Source organism: Cyprinus carpio, chromosome A18, assembly GCF_018340385.1.
Source record: "Cyprinus carpio isolate SPL01 chromosome A18, ASM1834038v1, whole genome shotgun sequence".
Taxonomy (NCBI): Eukaryota; Metazoa; Chordata; class Actinopteri; order Cypriniformes; family Cyprinidae; genus Cyprinus; species Cyprinus carpio.
Window position 1 is genome coordinate 6,395,373 of NC_056589.1, and position 22,439 is coordinate 6,417,811.

At 38.4% G+C, this 22,439-nt stretch overlaps 1 protein-coding gene across 1 annotated transcript in view; it reads left to right on the top strand.

The window, feature by feature from the left end:
• The first annotated feature begins 6,930 nt into the window (after nucleotides 1-6,930).
• LOC109091024 (cell adhesion molecule-related/down-regulated by oncogenes-like) overlaps nucleotides 6,931-22,439 on the top strand; it is a 43,312-nt gene continuing 27,803 nt past the window's right edge. Inside the window, exon 1 of the mRNA XM_042774909.1 lies at nucleotides 6,931-7,360. The gene's annotated coding sequence lies outside the window, so the exon portion shown is untranslated. The remainder of the gene's footprint in view (nucleotides 7,361-22,439) is intronic.

Below are 22,439 nucleotides of genomic sequence, written 5' to 3' on the forward strand. Positions count from 1 at the left end.
ATCATGGATGAGCCCTGTTGTGTCATCACTTTCCAGCTTATCTTTAATGATACACTGTCTACAATATCCCTTCTCCAGAGGGGAAAAGACAGCAAAAGATTTAAAGCTGCCTCATGGTTGCATGTTACACAGTTACATTCTGGGAACTTCCTGATCAGGCAAGAATATGCCTGTGGTTAAAGTTCACATGTGCATGACATGTGTCCTTCATACAGAAGGCAATCCAAGAATGCATTGCAACAAGCTCAGTGGAAAAATAACAATAAAAATAAATCCAAGATGGTGGACCAACACACTCTCGTGACAATTTGTAACAATTTTTGCGTTTTGGCAAATTGGTGGACCTTCACATTACAAATTCATACGAAATCGCCATTTCATAAAATAGCTGTGCTTTCTCATGAGATTGGGTTGGGTGGACTAATTGATTATAAGCTAATATTTCATCCAAAATAGAATGAGTTTTGATAAAATACAGGTCTGTGTAATTAAAAATAAATTATTTTACCCAATGTATGTGCATTACATATTTTATTGGTATGAGAGCAGAGGATGTGCCATTATCTTAGCAACATTACACTAACGCCACACTCGATTGAAATCAATTATGACTTTGGTCTCCTGTTCAGAGAATTATTTGTGTAGTGTAAAAGTTGCTGCTATAGATTGTTTAGATTAACTGAGTTTACTGCAGTGCATTCTGGGATTGCCTTGTCCCTGAAGGATACATGTGACGCTTCGTTCAAAACAAGGTATCTTACAAAGTAATGTAACTTATAACAGCTTTTGAATCAGAAGTGCACCAATGATGCCTTAAATCATCATTTTAAACAGGATTATTGTTGTTTTAACAAAGTGCAGTTGTTTTTGCTCCAAACATAAAGATAGGATGAGGGGAGTAAATAAGTCGAGCACTCTGCAAACTCTCCAGGGAAACAAGTGTGTGTATGTGTATGGATGACTTATGTTTGAGGCAGAAAGAATGTATGTGAGCATGTGCGTGAGTGAATAAGTGAGATGTAACATACTGATGAAATTCCCAGAGAGGCCAGAATGGATAATACAATCTCGGCACAGTGATGAACAAACCAGATGGGGGTGGGGGGGGGCATGGTGTTTAAATCTCTCTCTCTCACTCACTCACTCATACACACACACACACACACACACACACACACACACACACACACACACGCACACACACACGCACACACACAGACACACCTGTCTGAGTTAAGAGATACATGGCCTTCCTGAGGGTTATTGGTTACGTGTGTTGTACAACAGTAAAGGGAGTTTCTTTACATACTGCGACTTTCACAAAATGTGTTTAATGTTCAATAACTGAGCATGTTGATGAAAAGCTAATTATTTTATTATATTATATTATATTATATTATATTATATTATATTATATTATATTATATTATATTATATTATATTATATTTTTTGACATTATAGTAATGTGGTCATATTGCAAATTAAACCAGGTTTAGACCCAAAAATGTATTAATACTGAAAAATAGTACAGTATATAAAAGTATTCTAATTTCTAACTTCATTAATTAAATTATGTAGTATTTTCTGTATTTTTTATTTTTTTTTGCATTTTGTAAATTAAGTAATTTTAATAATAGTTAAAGCCAAAATAAAATTTACTTTAATACACTAAATATATTTTTAATCAAACTGACTTTAATACATTATATAAACATCCTTCTATTATCACATTTCAATCCTTCTTTTAATGATCAATTGTTAATGATCAATTTTAATGATCTAATAAATTTCCCATGATAAAATCACAAATATCCTGTTTCATTATGTAAAATACATAGCATTGGATAGCAGCTTTACAACATTGCACTTTCTCTTTCTTGGGATTAATAAAGTTTATTCTAATCTACAATTCAAAGAAACTGTCTTTATATATTATTTTGTTAGAAATCCATAAACACTGAATTCCAAACCCGTACAGTAGGATGAGTTCTTCCAGGCAGGATTTAATAAGCTAACCTCTGACTTAAGGACACATTCCTGTGTGAGGTTGAGGATTCTCCCAGGTTTGATTTAGCTGTGTACTCTGACCTCTGAGTCAGACCCAAAGCCCTGATGGCACTCTTGCTATCTCTAATGACCTTTTGATAGAGGGAGAGGAGGAGAGACTGTGGAGTATCACGGCCCTCGCTGGAAAAGTCAACACTAGTCTGTGCTGCTTTGCAGCTCGTAAACACTCTGTTGACAGTGATCAGATCCTGATTATCCCGGGACACACACTCACACAAAGCAAACCATAAACAGGACTGTGGGTTGAGAACCCGACGGAAGGGGAGAGTGAGGAATTTCTGATACAGTGGCTAATTTTAATGTGGTTGAGGTTTAGATGTGGGATGCAAAGGGTCTTTTTTTAAAGATTTTTTGTGTTTCACTGAATGTAGGTGAACTATAAAAGAAAAGTCTAGGTTATGTTTCACTCCTACATTAAAAGGAATAGATTTGAATAGATAGATAAATAAAACAAACAAACAAACAAACAAATTAGTTGCATGAATAAATTAAAACACTTTTTGCATTCTCGTTACTGTAATGTGAAAAAAGTCTACACTTTAATGCAGTGGCTCTTACAAGGGGATCTCAAGATGACTTAAAATTATTTAAAGTACGACAAACAAATTATAAAAATAAGCTAAAAACAATTTTATTAATAAAAAACATTTTTTGACAGTCTTTAAAAGCCTGGATATATGAGAAGAATTTTAAAAGTGTGCAACTTTTAATGGTTTTAATAATTAAATAATCATCATAAAATCAATGCAGTAGTACAAATACTACCATAATGTATAAACATTTCACATTTTAAATAATACTACATTACTATTCATGCATTACCATACTGAAAATAAAATCATGTTGCAATGTGGCAATGAAAATTGGAAGAAAAAAAGCTTGCCATGAAAAAATATAAATATAAAAAAAATAATAGGCCACAAATTCAGTTCCAAATAGGCCACAAATTAATTTTTTTTTAAAGCTAAACATGATTCATTTGTTTTGGGGTTCTCATTTGAATAGGCTTTAAAAAGTCATAGCTGATGTGGAATTATAAAATAAATGCTTTTCAGGAGCGCACATGGCCATCACAATGGTTTCTCATACTGAACTGACATGTTGGCATGAGAAACAGAGACTGCAGGGCCAGAGAGGAATCTGTGTAGCTGGCTTCACTTCCCAGCATGGCTCCAGCCTCTCTAAGTCTCTCACTGCTGTGCCTGACCCCCTCCAAACTCTTTTGTATGAAGACCCCTGCTTCCTGTGGACTGCCTGCTTTTGGCCTTTCACATGAGACTGTGTCAAATTATTCCCCTCGAACCCCCTCCCCACCTCTGAGCCCGTCACACAGTAGCTCTCTCCTTCTCATGTGCACATACACACTCCCACCAGCCCAAAACACAAAGCCAGAGGAAAGAAGGGCAAATCAGAGGTAATGAACTAGAGTGAGAAAGATCTCCGGACTGAACAGAGAGACGTTGCATACATGACCTGTGTGTGGAGAGGTCTACACCTCCTCTCCTGGAGTCTGGTTCATGCTAACACCTTTGATTTCATTCCAGGACCTGTTGAATCCATGCAGCCCAATAAAGAGGCCTTTAGATCCAGCGCAGGGCTCACAGACAGCCTGCTGCTCTTGGCTTGGCCTGAGCTTTTCTCCCTGACAAAATCCCATTCAAGAGGTGAGAGGAATGGAACTGCTGGGGCAAAGGCTAATAATATGGGCCGGGAAAAAGTTAAAATACCATTGTTTGAGAACAACTAAAAGTAAACACATTAAACATTAAATCTAATTACATGAGCCATAAAATAATGTGAGGGGTGCTTACTGTGGCCAAGTTGTAGTGGTTATGCAGGTGTTGCTATGATATGCTAAGGTTTTTCGAGTGGTTTTTAGCATGTCTGCCAAAATTTAAAACAGCCCATCTCAAAATTATTTATTTATTTAAACTGAACTCTGGTTACTATGGTCCATATCTGAGAATAATTCTGCTCTTTTTATTGTTGCCAGCTAAAAGTCTGATGACTAGGGATGGGTGATACCACTTATATCAGTTCCAATACCTTTATAAAATGGAACATTTGAATGATTTATGGAGATAAAATGGGTAATTATAGCTATTAATATTAAAGAAGCCAATACTGACATTTCTCTTGTTTTCCAATCATTATTTCGCTGCAGTACCTGTCAAACGTTTCAACTAATTAAGATTTATTTTTAAATGTCTCTTTAAAAAGCCTCTTATGCTCACCAAAGCTGTATGTATTTAAAAAATAAATGTTAAATGTTAAATATTACTCCATCGCTCCAGTCTCCAGTGTCTATGATGATTTTTCTGGATTCTTTGATGAAAAAAAAAAAAAAAAAAATCCAAAACATTCAAAAGAACATTTATTTAAAAAGAAATCTTTTGAAACATTTTAAATGTCTTTACTGCCACTTTTGATCAATTTAATGCATCCTTGCTGAATTAAAGCATTTCTTTCTTTCTTTAAATCATACTTACCCCAAACTTTTGTACAGTAGTGTATCACGGTTTCCACAAAAATATGAAGCAGCATAAGTGTTTTCATTACTGATAATAAGAAATGTTTCTTTGAGCACCATATCAGCATATTAGAATGATTTCTGTAGGATCACGTGACACTGAAAACTTGAAAATATATTACAATAAAAACTGTTATTTTAAAACATAAGAATATTTCACAACATTACTGTTTTTACTGTATTATTGATCAGATAAATGCAACCATGGTGAACATAAGAGACTTCTATCAAATATATATTTATAAATTATGATTATTCCAAACTTTTGACGTTTCACCACATTTCTTCTTGTGTTTATTTAAAAAAAATAAAAATTCCTGAATGCAACTTTCTGCTTACAAAGTTCATTTTTTATTTCAAAGTTTATAAAATGCATTAACATTCAGGTTAAAAAAGAAATCACTAGTATAATAATAATAATAATAATAATAATAAAACACATTTGGAATTAATATTACTATGTGAGGATTGATCTGGTCATCCATAAAGATAACACTAAACACTCACAGCATGGGATGAGTTACGTGCCAAATTTTAATACTTGTTCAATAACTAACCACAGATATGAGCAATAACAACAGTGATGCAACCACCACTAATAAGTCCAAATATTTGCTTATTTCACAATATTTCAGAATTGATAACAGCTGTAAATCTGTTTCAAATAAAAATCAAAAGGGAGAAAAGTGGGGCGCCGAGGGCATGTTGGCATGTCCAGATCCTCTCAAGCAGAATAGAAAGCAGCAGTTGTCAAGATAAGAGGGCCTCTACGCTCCAACAGCTCTCACTCTCTGGTGTCAGGAATCTACAGGCTCTTCGGCTTGCCTGAGACCACAAACGGCATGTTTCTCTGCAGACCTTGGAGGAATTGAATCACACCTTCCACCGGAATGGGCTGTCAGAAGGCAGGCAGCACCTGCTGTCCACCGGTCCGGGTGGGCCGTCCCATCACTGGTCTTGTCCAATGATTACATGTGCAAAGATGATTATGTTATTTACACATGCCCATACACAGAACAGATGACTGCTTCACACACAAGCTCAGGCATTAACCAGCCAGCCATTCCTCCCACACCTGAACATCTCCTCACACACACCCTCATCTCACAAAGCGCTGAGGAAATAGTCCCAGCCAAACAACATAAGCCAAATCCAACTAAAGGTCCCGAGGCCAAAATGACCCATAGAATGTAGCTACTCAAACAAGGCATAAACAGGTGCTGCAAAAGCAAATGCAAAATTTGCATGCTGTTCTCAATCCATGTATGGTCTTTTAAAACTCTTTTTTGTAACTGTTATTGTCGGTGAATGACTGAGGAATGTGCCCTGTACAAATATATCACATTCTTCCTGAAAACTCCTGCATTGCTGAGGATTATGGAGGCATGCAAACAAGGACACCACCTGCCAATCACACCAACATCTGTCTCAGTAGTGCTCAGAAAAAGTTCACTAGGTATAGAGCAATGAAAAAAATGTTTTTCTTTTTTATGATAATAATAAATAATAATTAAATTAAAAATAATTAAATAAATTAAAAAGAATTAAATAGTACTAATTAAATTAGCTGTAGATGTAAACTGATAGATCAGCAGCATTGTAAAACATTTAGATGCGTGACGAGATAAATAGACCTTCAGGTGAGCAGTGTTCTACATTTCGACATGTTTCTCACTGTTAAAGGGCTATTCTTATTTTCAAGACTTTTAAACTTTTTTAAACAGTTAGACAAGGCCAAACACACTTTTCAAGTTACACTTATTGCAGTTAAATGATTTTTTTTTTAAATATTTTTTTAATGTATTTTAATTCTGCTTCTTTTAATTAAATATGTGTCACAGTCCTAATTCCCGTTTGATATCACAATTTAAATTTCAAAATAGAATTGAAATTTGAAAGGCATTCTCAGTTCAGTTCAAAACTGCACACAACCCTGATATATAGATGGACAGATAGATAAATTCACATTGCAATAACTAATTAACATTAAGTTAATTGTAAAAGTGTGCTTTGTTGATAGTTTCTGTTAACTTATGTAGTTAATGTTAAAAATTAAACCTCATTATACTATATTAATCTTTCAATTAAACAGCAGATTTATTTATTTACTTGTTTGTTTGTTTGATAAAAAATCACAAAAACTATACATTTTAATGAACAAGATGTTAATTAATGTTAAAGTCAAAAGAATTCAAATCAGAGACAAATACAGGCTAAGGATGATTTGGGTAGCAGGGGTGCAGGCGGCGGGTATGTTGGTAATATTCATTAAGTACACACACACACACACACACAAGGATGATTTGTTTGTCATATTCACAGGGTGAGGGTCAGCAGGGCAACCCCCTGCACACTGAAGCTCTGCCCTGCTGCTGTAGGGCTGGAACATTCCTGCTCTGACGAGCTGCTGAGCAATATGATCCCCTCTCTCTCTCCGTGTGTGTAGTAAAATACAGTAGTAGCAGCAGAGAGAGTGAACGTGTGCAGGGAAAAGAGAGGACAGAGGGAAACAGTTAGACGAGTAGGGTTCACTTACTACGAACTTCACCGGGATCTGAAGGTTTGAGTACGTACTTTGACTCCGCGGCGGTCACGCGTCTGTACGTCTGGGACAGAAGGAGAGTGAAACGGCGTATCGTTTCCCGTTGTTTTGCACTTTGCGCCCGCGTCTAATGGAGGGCCCCGTGCGGATCTGCCATCAAGAGAATGTGTTTCACTGCTAGTGTGTCCGGCTGCCAGCAGCTTTTATCCTCCTGTAAAAGGTAAGAAACTCCGGAGAGTCTTCACCCGCCGCCACAGACGTGCTGTGTGAAGAGTCTCTCCCGCTGAAAAGTGTAACAGTGTGGAGAGTTCATGTCTGTTCACTTACTTTTCCTGCTCGAGACGCAGTTGTCTGCACTGCAAACATCATACATGAGGACAACGTGTAAAATGTCAAGTGTTAAAAATGACTTTTGTTCTGTTCTGGAATGATCATTTCCCCCTTCAGACTAAAGTTTGCAGAAGGTTTAAATGAAAAACTCGAGTTCAGTGTAAACTGTCTAGATGTCAAAGTAATGTATAGGTGTAAAGTGCCAAGTGCTAAAGTTTATTTTGGGCATGCATAAATAACCCCTTCCCCAAAATGTAATGAGTTTAGAAACAAAGTTTAAATTGTAGAAATTAAATTTCAAGACTTAAAACAAACTATTTGAGTGATAAAGGGCATGTATACAGAAGTGTAAAGACTTGATCTAAGTAAATGCAAAAATGTAAAGGATATAGAAAAGACGTTTTAAGTGTATAATCAAAGTTTAACAAAAGTTTTTAAACAAAGTTTGAAATGGAGTACGATGTGTGGAAACAGTTTTAAGATTTTGAAATGCAGATAGGGTACAAGTTTACAGAATCTTAAGTGTAAGAGATTTTATGTTGGAATGCATGAACACCCCATTTCCCCGAGTGTAAAGTGTGTTGAAACAAAGTATCTGGAGTCAGAGACTATTCAAACTGTTCCTTTGTAAAAGTGGCAAGCATAAAAAAACGTTCAGTCCCATGAATGAAAACTTTTCAGTTTGCCATGAGTTTGAGTTGATTTAAGTGTTTTTTTTTTTTTTTTTTTCTGACAGTGATCTTAATTGTAACTGTATGAACACAACATGATGTTCCTGATGGCCTTGGAGGTGCTTTTAGAGTTATCTCAGTAAATATGAAAACATTAAACTATTGGACAATATTTTCTCTGTGACAAGTGTTTTGTTAGTGTTGTTAGTCTGGTCATAAGCTCTTTGCATGTTTTTGTATGTAAATGCAACATTGAACTGGTGTGCATAATGACAATGCAATTATGATTATTATTATTATTATTTTGTAGGCTTTCCTCTGAAGTGTCTAAGTTGACATCCACTTTATGGAATTTATGGATGTTAAATTATACGTCTTTTTTAACGTTGAAAAAAAGAAATTTCTTTACCATTGTTGCAGTTTGATGATAGCTATTTCTTGATGAACACAAACCCCACAATATGCATTAGTCAGACCTCGGCTCAGAAGACAGAGACAGAACCCATGGGTTTTTGTTCTGGAAAATTAATAGCACTAGACTGAAAGACAATAAAACTGTAAAATAGAAAACAAAACAAAACAGTATCTTTCCCAGAATAGAGAATCCACGGAGTGGGTTATTTTAGAGTTGCATTTTAAATAACATCAAATATGTAGTTGACCTAATGTGACCAGATCAATTTCTGTATTTACAGATAAAATGTTTAAAAGTGTTTAAAAAGTAAAAGTGTAAATATTATTATTTGTTGTAGATTAAAATATAGGTTTGTAATGTAAAGAGGGAACAAACTGTGCCAGAATTTAATAATATTTTAGGAGAATTGATCCTGTCAAATATTTTTTTTTTGCAAACCTTTTGAGAAGATATTTTTTTAAATATTTGATTAAAATAATTTAAGGAAATGTATCTATTTGTATAAAAAAAACAACTCTCAGCTGAAAGATAAAACTCTCTGTAGAGTGTGAACCAACCCAGATTCATATTAAACGTCTCATAATAGTCACAGTGTACTTTAGAATAGAAGTCTTATATTTGATGTATCTTGGGTCTATTTATTTTAACTGTATGGCTTTTGTAGATTATAAAAAAAAAAAGATTGTTTATTTGCATACTGATGTTTATGATTCTGGCAGCAGATAGAGGTTTGTTTCTGTGTATTGTTCCTCCTGTGGGCGTAATGACTCTTTTGATGTTCTGCTTCTTAAGAGGCGTAAATGGATGCCTACATGTGGCATGAGTGTCTTTTGTGTGATCAGAGAGGTTAGGACAACATGACTGCTGGGTAACAAAGCCCTCATGCTTTCTGCTCGGGAGAGAAAGAGACCAAGAGATCTCAAGATACCAGCACAATAAAAGTTGTAAAACGTGCTTTCCAGGAAAGCCAAGTGTAATGAATGAATGTAAGAATGTGACTACTTGTCATTTTAATTTTTCCTACATTCACAGCTTTTTACCACCCCATGCATTTAACTGAAAATTGCTATGCAGTTACGCTGCGGTATTTTATGGGACGCGTGAAAGGCGTAGACAAAGGATGAGAGACTGTAGGACAGCAGAGTGAACTTTCATCGTCTTTATTTTTGTCCAGACAGGAATGTTGACTTCAGTCACAAATAATCCAACTTGTTCTCTTTCACTCATTTTTCAGATGATCTTGTCAGAATAAAATATGGCGAGAAAGACAACTATAATGATGGATTAAACCAGGGGTAGGCAGCGTCAGTCCTGGAGTGCCGATGTCCTGCAGAGTTTAGCTCCAACCTTGAAAAACCTCACCTGCCTGTAGCCTTAGTAATCCTGAAGATTATAATTAGCTTGTTCAGGTGTGTTTGATTAGGGTTAGAGCTAAACTCTGCAGGACATCGGCACTCCAGGACCGACGTTGCCTACCCCTGGATTAAACATATATCATCTCATCATAATCATTACATAACAAAATCTCACTTTGCACAGTTGGAGCTATCCAAATTGTTTCCCGTCACTCTGGTTAGAGATAAAACAATGTTTAGAGATCATAACCGCAAATATATAGTATATATACAGCTTGAGTTGTGTATGTTTAGTTGTGTTGTTATTGGGTTTGTGTTTTGTTTGTTTTTTTTTGGTTTTTTTTTTGTTCAGGATGTCTCTTTTCTCTTCATCCTAGGAAATAGTTTTTGCCTTATATCAGTTATATCAAAGTTATTATAGACTTTATAACTTAACTTTTTGATGGTTCAGCTGTTTTCAGAAGAGTTGTGTTATACCCCTGGTTTCACAGACAAGGCTTAAGCCTAGTCCCAGACTAAAATGCATGGCTGTAAGAAACTTGTACTGACATATCTTAAAATATGTTGGTACATTTGATTCGTCTCAAGATACACACCAGAAATGTTTTTTCTAAGGCACATTTATAAAATATACTTAAATGTCCTAATTGAACTATGGCCTAATCCTGGCTTAACCTAAGCATTGTCTGTGAAACCAGGCCATAGTTTGACAAAATGCTACATTAAAAGGATAGTTAATAAAGGCCTCCTAAAGCAAATCTATGCACTTTTGTAAGAAAAATATCCAGTTTTAAAACTTTATAAACTGTAATCTCTGTAAACTGGTATATGCGTTCACAAGAGAGTGGCGTTCCGTCCGGATGAAGTAGGATGTGGGTGCAGCGTAAGCTCCAGTGAGAACATGTGTATGTCGGAAGCAACACAAATGTGGGTGGGTCCAACGTAGTGTAAGTGTAACTGTTATTCAATACTGCAACAAAGACTATATGATGCCTTTATGATGAACATTCAGTTAAATAGCAGCTTGTTTAGTGACAGTATGTGAGCAGACAGCCAGACCCACCTGAGCAGCAGATATGCTATGATGCTTTATCTTGCTGTGTTGCTTGAGTGCAGCAGGAGCGAGTAGTGAAAACACCTCTGACATTTTTCTTTACTAATCCTTTTTTGTTTTTTTTTTTTTTTTAATTTCTGAGATTGCTTTTTAGTAAGTTAATAATTAATAATAAATAAAAAAAAAATGTAGCAGCAGAAATTGATTATTCTGGGGAATCAGTTTGTTGAGATGGCAATGTAAATGTACCTTTTTAATTCAAGTTCCTGCATTTTAAATCTTTGTGTGTGTGTGTGTGCTTTTTGTCTTTCTTTTTAATATTTTTTTTTTTAAAATAAATTACTGTTCTATTTTTTAGTAATTTAGTGTAAATGTGTCCGTTTTGTTTTAATGGTGTCACTCTAATTGAGAAACCCTTGTCGTTTTGTTGCCAGAAAAATACAGCTGTGATAAAACAATTGGATGGTTATGTATTTATAAAATATAATACTCTATGTAATCTCAGTGTAATTAGCTGCTTTTCTTTAGTAATTTGTACCATAGCTAACAAGACACTGTTTAACTGCTTTAAATTTAGTAGCTTGAATCTTGGGAAGCTACATTTTGTGTAGCTTGTAGGAAATGTGTATCTTATACCTTAATGGTGATGTTTCGCCATGTTATTTTTTTTTATAGCTTAAAAAGAGAAGGATGAAAAGGAAGGTTTCCGGTCCTTTTCCTCCAGTAGCTTTGATCAATTACTGATAGTGTTTATTAAGCTCCCACATCTCAGATTGGATCTCCATGTTCTGTCTACTACTAGAATGCAGTGATGCCCGTATGCTTCCACTGTATCAAACAGACTTTTCTTACATAGGGGCTGCACTTAGAATCTGGTGGAGTTGACGTTCCAAAAAACATCACCCTGAATATTTTTCATTGAGGCTTTGGGCCACAGGTGGGCACCTTCAGAGAACCCACGCTCTCAATCTGTGTGTTTTTCCTGGAGGGGGGACAAGCGAGCATTTCCCATTAATTCATATGTTTTAGTCAAATGATTACTAGTTTCTGAGGTCACTCTTTTTGCACAACATAGCATTTATCTTTCTAGATAAGCTGGATTGAGAAGTACTTATTTTCAATTGCTTTTGCTTCCCCATTTTGTTTCCTTTCATGTTTGTGATCAAGCCCTCTTGGTTTTCTAATTAAGTGACTTGATGACATTTTGTGATTGTAAAGTCATGACCCAACAGTGTTCCTTTGCTAATTACGAGCATTTAAAAATCATTAGCAGGGCATTGGTTATCCAGTACACACTGCAGCTAAATGCTGCAGTTCTATTTAGAGTGCTAGAATAATGTTTGGCTGTGTAGAGGGTTCTGGGTAATGATAAACACATGGGGCTGTTGAAAAGGTATGCTAAGTGGCCAATTTGAATGTAAGCATGCATAATGATTCAGATCCAGTGATGGCCTTTCCAGTCATTCTGGTGGTCTGTCGTAGTTTGTCGCAGTTTGTGGGTTGGAAACACTGCTTTAGATCAATACATGGGCAAGCAAAAACCCTGTCTCAGTAAGGACTGTGCTTGTTGTAAGAGATCAGTTTTCATAGAAGTGGAATGAGCAATTCAGACAGTTTTGTGCTATTCTTTTTGAATTCCATCTGTGTGTGTTTGGGCTGTGGACAGGATAGAATTTAAATGTACATTAAAATCGAGTGATGAATGTGTTTGAGTAGCTTTGAGCGCCAGTCCAGGCATGTTGGCATAGGAGACTTGAACGAAAGTGAGAAAGTTGGACAATCAGTAACGGGGCACTCAGGGTGTATTTAGGGAGACATCCTCTGCCCTGCCTCTGTTGCCCAACAGATGTTAGGAAGCTTTCTTTTTACGCCAGCCCTGGGCAGCGAGGAATGAAGTGAGCTCATAGGCCTGTGTGGTTTGAAGGTTTATTTAGCTTTGGGCTATGATCTTTGCTCTCACCACCATTCCGTAGATGGTGAGATAAGGTAATAAAGTTTCACATGGGGCTGGACGATATTTCTCAATAAATGAATATCTTAATCAAATAAAAAATAAAATAAAATAATAATAATTATATGGTGGATATTCAATAAATTGCCCTTTTTTATTCCATGCGGACGGGACAGATGTGATCATGCGGTACCGTCACACTGCATACTTAATCGGCCCCATTCTGATTAGAGGAACCACCAAACAAATGTGTGGTTATTTTTAATTGGGACCATGACATCCAACTTTGAACAGTATAAAAGATTTCATAGAGGTGGAAGATTTCATGATGGTACATTACACATACCATAACTACAGTGATACTGAGTTGGTCCACCACCCAGAATATTTGCTTTTAATCCCTGAAGTCCATGTCTCATTAGTTCGGGTTAGCTGAGAGTCGTCATCCTTCTGGAGTGCCTTAGGACCTGGAGAGGGATTACAGCTGGCTGCCAAAGCTTTGCTGTAATTTAGGGCCCTGGTAGTGGTGATGGATACTGTCCAGCAGTTATGTATATTGGGTGAATGGTATACCGCACAGGTTTTGTTTCTCTCTCAACAGATTGTTGCAAATTTTGCTCTAAAAAGATGATCCTAACATGGTGCAATCCACTAGATGCCAAGGTATTCCCCCTTTGGTCTGAGGCAACAATAAGAATTTATTTCTCGTGATTCATTGACCATAATACTTTTAATGTCCTTAAGTTAAACAGAAAATGTAGACACATCTTTGAAATCTACTCCCTAGTTTTTATGTGTAATTAATTGGAATACTACATAGAAAAGCTATATTATTGGCTCACCTATGAGCCGGATATTAAAATATTTTCATCTCAGGCTTTGTCATTATACATTCGTGGCACTGCAAAGACAGAAATAAAATAATTAGAACTTTTATTAGGAGCATGGAAAGTAAATGATGGGTACAGTCAATTCCAATAGTCTAGATTTCAGTGCATCAAAGATGTACTTTGACTCCTGTGTGTGTTAATGGCACAATTGTGCAGGAAGTTTACTCATGTGATGGGTGTTGTCATATAAAGGGATAGTTCACCTAAAAATGAAAATTCTGTAATCATTTACTGACCCTCAAGCTGTTCTAAACCTGTTGCTGGTCCCCACTGAACAAAACAATACTATGGACATCAGTGGGGACCAGCAACTGTTTTGTTACCCACATTCTTCAGAATATATTCTTTTGAAAAAGAAATTCATACAGGTTTAATAGAACTTGGGGAAATGACAGAATTTTTTGGGTGAACTGTCCCTTTAAACAATCCCTTTTATTGTGTGTTGTAAGTGTATGATTAAACATGTTTCATCAAGAAAGGAATATATTTTCACTCTGATCTAGCCAACGGTTGGCCGTCGGGCAATGTCGGCAAGAAAGAGAACTCCGATTGGCTATTCAGCTTAGCGAATGAGCGCATGAGAAAAAGAGCGGAACTGACAAAATCAAACCAATGATGAAGTAAATTCTGCCTCTACCGGTTTCCCTGTTTGAATGCCGATATAGAATACTGCCACCTGCTGGTATGCGAGAGTTATGTTCTCTCATGCAAGCGTAGTACGTACATGCTTGTTGGCTGTTGGCTGTAGTCTGTCCAGTGCGTTCTAGTGCAACTTTTTTTGCACCGAAGCAGGTGATGCGTTGCAACTCAAGGCGACGCCACAGTCAGTTTTCCTTAGCGCTAGTTATTTAGCATCAGTTTGGTGTGTCCCTACCCTAAGTTATAATCCCCAAATAAGCATGCTTTTTATGATAATTATTGAGAAGACCAAATTGCTCAGGAAGTTGCTTTATGGAATTATGCACACTTAGCTGTTGTTGGTCAAATAAACCAAATCGAATTTGTCAATATATGGGACAGTTATAGAATCCTGGGGTAAAGTTGGGAGTTAACTTCTCAACTTTACACATTGCTGACAGTTCCCACATTTAAAAAAGACAGAGGAGCCCTGACCCTGTGCAGAATGTAGGAGGGGTTTTCTGCATCCTCAGCACCTTCCTGTTTTTAAGATTCATTTATCTGAGACTTCCTGAACTGACCCTTCTTCACCAGATCCTGTTCTAGGTCCAGCCTTGAGAGCAGCCAGAACTCTTCCCTGTATCTTTTTTCTTTTTTCTACTTTAGTATGAGCCCAGCTACACCACAGCATTCTATTTCAAACACTGCAGCCCGTAAGCGACTTCTGACATGGGTTTTCTCTGTAGCCCAGTGCCCAAGCCAGGCAACAGATCAGCAGGACTATATTAAGGCAAAAGCAGCCACGGGTGCCTCCCCGCTTGCTCCTGACAAACAGACTGTTTGTTTGGAAGGGCTACATAACTGGTGGATCAGAGCCTGAGGCACTGTGGGTACTACTACTGTGAGGCTTGTGGTTGAAAGTGCCATTTTGAGCCTTGCAGTGCGGGAAGAGGCAGCCCCTCTGGGGAACAAAGTTAAACGGTCATTTATAATCTTTTTCAACTGCTTTAGGAAACAGGAATTAATTACAGGGGTAAGCCCAAAGAAAGCCCTGCATTGTTACGCCTCTGACCCATCTCTTTAGAACAACCCAAATTAGATTAAGATACAGGATGGGAGATGCATAATATTTATGATTCTCGGACAAACAAGCTTCCTGGTCTGTGTCTGTAAAACCTCATCCATTGGTGCTCTAAATGAGGCCTTTTATAAGCTTTCCCCATCTGTTGAATCCAGTGTGCAACCACTTTCCTTCCAGTAATGGAAAAAGTGTACTGCAAATGGAGTGATTGCAAGCTGTATTATTATTATTATTATTATTATGATGATAATATTTTATTAAAGTTATGTTGGTATTGGCACCGTCTGATGCCACTGTCCAGAATCTGCTCACCTCCAGGATGAGACAATGGCTGAAGCCTGAGCATGACAGAGAGTTCAGCTATCTGATATGAAGCCAGTGATAGCAATTCAGACAAGCACGTTTGTTGAACTCACACCACACAATTTGTTTTGTTATTTTGGAAGCACTGGAAAACATGACCTCTTGGCTTGCAGAGGGCTACAAGACAAGACAGATAAACATTTAGACAACCTAAATAGATTCAGTCAGAGGCAGTGTTTGGAGTGGATATTTATTTCAGAGCTCTCAAGCTTGTGCATACAAGGCAGAGAGTTGGCCTTATGTTTTGTGGGGGGTTTTCAACACACTCAGAAAGTATAATTAACCTCTTAAAACTTGTTTGTTTTTGTTCTATAGCAAATTTTTCAATTTGGAAAACCCAGTGGTTGAAAAGGCATGGAATTATACCCTTAAACTAATCAAATTTTCACCATGAATCTTGACCCTTTTTATCCAAAATTTCTCTTATACTCTTCGGTCTTTGGCCAGCATGAATGTTAGAGTGATGTTCTTGGTCTTCATTATTTGCCAGTGAAGATTTCAAGCCTTACTGTCATCTTGTTTTTGTTTTGTGCATGCTTTGAATCGCAACTTCTAATATATGTTCCTGCTATGTGAGTGCTTTTGGTCGGAGGCCAAAGACCTATCGGCAGGATACTGAGCAGGACCTGTTGTGTAGCTGTATGTCCAGCTTAGTTGCCATGGTGTTGAAGAGGTGATGGAATCCAGGAGGGCGAGGGAGGACTGAATCTGAGCTGAACCAGAGAGAGATGAGAGCAGAGATATACAGACATTAGATGAAAAATCACTAGCTGCCTCCAACTTTTTTGCAGCTGTCATCCTTTCAATTAGTTTAAATTTGCATGATTTAAAAAGCATCTAGAGTGAAAAGGGTACAGTCCTACTTTTCTAACATGAGAACCACAGCTCAGTGTGTCTGGAACATGTGCATGTAACTCGGACACAGCTTTGACATGTTCCTGTTTTTGAGTGTTTGGCATCTACCATAGAAGTCATCCAATGCTGTGCTGACTCTAACCGCCACACATACACACTCATTATCATCTTCTACTGCTTGGCTGATGAATCAGACACTCTTGGCACAGGCTGCCTATCAACTTTGTCTCTCAGCACACCCTCTGGGCAGACAGAACTGCTGTCTCTCCTGTCTGTAACATTCCTCCTCTCCATTAGAAATACCCTTCCTGTGTTTAAACGTCCCTTCGAGGGTTCTGAGTAGCTGTGAACTCAGCTGGAAGGATATTCTGTAGCTCCCACAATACTGTGGGTGTTGTTAGTTAAGCGTGTTGCTTTTCCACAGTTTTGGCTGTGGCCTTGTGCGACAGAATATCCTGAGATCCATTTCCAGTGTCTGAGACGATCCTATTGAGTTTCAGCCCTCTGCCTAATCCCTGTTGTTGAAAACCTTGGGAAACGGCCCCTTTACCTCTGCACCCCTCCTCTGTCACCACCTCCCCTTCCACACCGCCGCTGCCTCCTATTCCCAGGCAAACAAGACACCACAGAACAAACACCAATTAAGAGGATTCTTCTGTACTGTACTGGGGCTAAGGGTCTCCCTCCCTCCCCATCTCACCGGGCGATCTGTGTGTGGAGTGTTTGTGACCAAGGCCATGCTGCCCGGGGCAGGAATTAGCACTGTCTCCATAGTCTGAGGCCTGGCACTCATGGGAAGGAGGCGGAGGTAGACCCAGGTTGTTTCTGCTGAGAACCCCCCTGGGAGGAGAGAGGCGGGAAAGAGATGTGTGTGTTCTTGGTAAACAGTGCTTTGTTAGAGGTGACTGTCTGATCCCTGGGGCCTCTGTTCTCATTCCTGTCTTTTCTCCTCCCCTCGCATCTTTCCTTTCACTGTTAACCACGCCATGATGGTCCAGGCTGTGCCCCGTCAACCCATGAGCATCTTAGCCCAGGGCTGCCTGTGCTATGTAGACTCTGATACAATTTCCTGTCAACGGAGAGAAGCTGCTTTTTACAGCTGGGGGAGGCCAGTCCTAGGATGTAGTATCATACTCCTGATGTAATGCCTCTTTACATGCATACATACTCACTCTTTCACTAAAGAGAGCAGTTGAAGGTTAACCTCTTTTTGGCCTTTCTTAGGCATTGTAGCCTTCTGAATGCTGATAAGTGCTGCCTAACTGCAGACTGATTCTCATCTCTGTTCATGGTAAAAAAGAGCAAATGCTCCCTTTTAAATGCTTAGTAGCTTACAGATTTCTCTCTCTCTCTCTCTCTCTCTCTCTCTCGCTTTCCTGTTCCTGTTCCTCTCTCTCTTTTTAATAATGTCTGCCCCCTTTAATCACTGCTCAGTTCAGAGGCCCAGTATTTCCATTTATTAGTCCCATCTGCATGGCCTGGAGCTTCCCTCATTCCTGCCACTTGTAACCTGTTATAGCCTCACTCGGGTCATCCATAATGGGCCTTGGTTCCCATCCCCTCTTCCAGTCTCTTAGTCCTTCTCCCTTTCCTGATTTATCTTGCTTGCCAGGTCTCTCTGATTGCACCAAGTAAAGACATTGTACTGTCAGTTGACTGGGAGGATTACAAGTAAGGTTCACACAGTATGAGTTTGTCTGTCAGGCATTATCTTGGGAAATTAGCCGAGGTTTAGGAAGTATTCACCTACTGATGAATCCTCTTTTTTTCTCTTTTCTCACTGACACTCACACCGTCCTACCTCCTTTTCTTCCTTCCACCTCTCTTATTTTATCGTCTTTTTCTTTTTCTTTTCTTTTTGTAACATCTCTACTTTGTTGTTCTCCTTCACCTCTCTCTCTGTCTGTGGAATGCGTGGAGAGTGGCTCCTCTGTCAGCGTTTGTGGGGGGCGAGTGTGGACAGGTTCAGGATACGGCAGGAGTATCAACCTTACCACAAAGGGTCAGATCAAACTATCAGAAAAGATATTCACTCAGTCTTCTGCTTCTCTCTCAGTTTCACTGTCTTCTGTTCTGTTTTTCAGTCTTCTTCTTATGGTGCCCCTCATGTTTCTGCTGCTTTTTGCATTCCCTAATCAACATAGCCATATGACTCATTTGTTTGTTTAATAAGATAAGCATTTGCATCCATTTTGTGGAGCTTTCCCTACTAGGTTTGTTTGTTTCTTACCTGTGAAGTTCAGGTCTTTACTTTTGTACCAGTTGTGACTAAGCATGGGCCGATTACCGTTTTCAAGGTATCCCACGATTTGAAAATATCACTGTATCAAAACCACTAATATTTTCCATTATACCATTCCTGTGGTATGCGCCACTTTCCATGTCTCCTCAATAGCTGCTTTTCCACTGTCGGGCCAGTGCGAGCCAGGGCTTAAAACGGGCCGGGCAGGGCTAATAGCCTCGGGCCAGTAGCACGAGGGCAAAATAGCACTGCATTTCCACAGTCGGGCCAAAAGCTCCGCTGCGCATCACTAAAACCCGCCCTTTACACGCCTCTCAGGAACAACCCCATCGTTTGACCAACAAAGAGAAGTTATCAGAAAACTAAGAAATAAGTCACTGGAACATGCACGATCACAAAACGAACACGGTAACAGCGTCTTTTGTTTGCATGCTTTGTTAAATATTTAAATTCAAAAGCATCGATGTTTTACTATAAGTGATACATTGAGCATAATGAATTAATTTATCAGGCTTGAAAATTTGTCACAGAAATAAATGTATTTCTATTTTATTTATTTATTTTTAACGGTGAAGCGTTATGAACATAGCCTGCTTAATCAGTCGAGACTGTTTCTGTTTATTTCATATACATCACATTTAGAAAGAATTATAATTTCTATATTTTTATAAAAGCTCCCAAACAAAAAACATTTTATTATATTTTAATGACATAGGCTACGCGGAGCTAAACTCGAGACGAGACTTATGACAGATAAAATATGTTAATAAATAAATGCACGATTGTGATAGAGAATAAGAAGCTGACGTCTGATTTCTTCAAGTGGTAGCATTTACCATGTTTACTATGGTAACGTTACTACCTAGCGTGCAGTCTTTTGCATCGCTTATAAATATTTCTGCCTTTTATGGTGATTATAATCCTTGTCGGATCGGATCGAGTTATTTCAAACACTCGCTGCTGACTGAAAGTGAGTTTTGAGCTCAACTTATTAAGTTTTTAATGCTGGTGTTATAGCTGTAGCTTTCTGAAATGATCCGCGGCTCTGACTCTCTCCAGACACGGAGAAACTCCGCCTTTGTTCATAACCACTCCTCTAGCCCCAGTTGGCCCGCTTTGGCCCAAGGTTTTCGTCGGGCCAAAAAACCCTGGCCATTGGCCCTGAGGAAGCCCCGACGAGGCACGATCAAGCCCCAGAAGTGACAGTGGAAACGCGACTGACCCTGACACACACTAGCACGCCCGCTTTTGGCCCGACAGTGGAAACACGGCTAATGACTGAAAGAGTAGGAATCCCTCAGGCTGAGTGCAGTGTAGAGAGTAACACTGACCCCTCCTCCTCCTGTTGGTGCCAGCGAGCGGTCAGTCAGGTGTGTGTAGGATGGCCGAACTTAAGGCCCGGGTACACTTCACATTCAGCGTTCCTTTCCGTCTCGTGCACAGCCGCGTCCACACAGCTTTCAAAAGTATACCCAACTGTAAATAAGTGCGGACGGATGAGCTCACATGCGCAGTACCCAGGGGTGCGCGGCTGTCTGCGAGTCTTCTTAATGATGAAAATAACGTAAGGCAGACAGGCGCGGACGGCCGAAATATACTTTGGCCTTTACGCGATTGCAACCGGAAGTTTTTTGCTTTATTGCAACTCTCTGTTCTGGACACAAACTGCGTATGCAATGCAATCATTTTCCAAAATGCCATTTATGTGAAAATATGAAGTCTCTTAACGCCCGTTAACACAGGCCAGAGACACTGAAGACGGACGCACAGAGAAAAATATTGTAGCAGGCAGATCACTCACTGTTCATGATGCACACACTATTGGAAGAAAATCCTCAGTATTGATTTGGGGGTTTATATGAATGTGTTTCTGAGGGGAACTTGACTGTCTTCTGAAATGTTTACGAGGTATAATTTCACAAAGCTTGTCAGAACATTCTGTTTTTGCTTCAAATTGGGCTATTATTAAATCTAATTATGTGTATGATTATTATTATATAACTAAATGATATGAAATTATATAAATGATATGTATATGAATACTAGAACTAAAATTAAATAACTAATTACAGATTTAGGTTAAATAAAGATGTCAGTCTTTATTTTTTTCTTGTTAGGAAACAAATTAAAGAAAAAAATAAACAAATTCTACAGTTCTAATATTCTGTATGTTGCTCAAAAACAAAATCTATTGTGTCCAGCAGAAAAAAAAAAATTATTTTTATTATTCTCAAAATTAATTATATATATATTTAAATATATATATATATATATATTTTTTTTTACCCAGTGCTTACGGTTATCATACCATCAAAATCTCATATCGGCCCATGACTAGTTGTGACCTGTTCTTCTATAGCCCTGTGGGGTCTTTTGTCCGTGTTTACTCAATATGACAGGGATTTAGGCAGAGGGCAGATGACACTTCAAGCACTGCCTGCAGAGAAAGACTCATTCTTGTTCACACCTTTTTTTTATAGGACTGCAGATGCCACTTCCCGTCCCCTTACACACACATCTACGGGCTTGTCTGACTGTTTATTTTCCTTGCAGTCATACTGTGTTATTTTCTGCTTACATTGCATCTTTATTTCTGTCAGTTTGCCCCAGCGTTCCAGCAGAATGTTATTGTAGAGGCTATGCATCACATACAGATATGAGGGTATTAGAGCCACCCTTATTTTTAGCATGGATAGACTGTACTGCACATGAATTAATGGCTGGAATAGTCTTGCTAAAACTGCAGAAGATATACTTTTAAGGATGGATGTTCTTAGACATCCCAAGGACTCTTGCCTTTCTTTCCTGCACTTTGGAAGGATCGCAGGCATGACCTTGAACTTACTCCCTCATTACAGAGAGAAAACAGTAAGGAAAAACAGTTTTCTCTCTGACAACTGATAAGGTTAGATTTATGATCATCAACTGCCTGTGGGTTTGTTGGACTGCTGTTAGATCAAGCCCTTCAGAAAACACTCAGTGTGTGTGAATCCTCTCTTTTGGACTGAGAAAGTCTTCAATCAAGCTCAAAGTTGAAAACAGAATGGAAAGAGGCACGTAGGAAAAGTCTTCTGCAACGTTTGGAGTAGCATGCTGGCCAAAGATCCATCTTTGTAAACCAAATACCTCTGCTGATCAGCATATGTTGGGTTTGGGTTGGGATGGGATGCTGTTAGCATCCCCACCAAGCTTCACAACTAGCCTAAGCTAAAACTTTAGTCTAGAGTTTGCTGGGGAACAGCATGCTCTTGCCCATGCAGCCAGCAGCCAACCAGCCTCAACTGTTTCCTGTTTCTTACTTTTAGGCAGGTTCTTCCAGCAAGGAATGGATGAACAAGAGTAAAGCATCCTCAGTTCAATAACTGCGATAGCAAGCATTCTTGCTCGAGTCATTGGTAGTGCAATGATGTTACATAAATAGAGGCACTGTCAGGGTAATGTTTGTAATTCTCTCTGTTTGTTAGACCCTTGCTT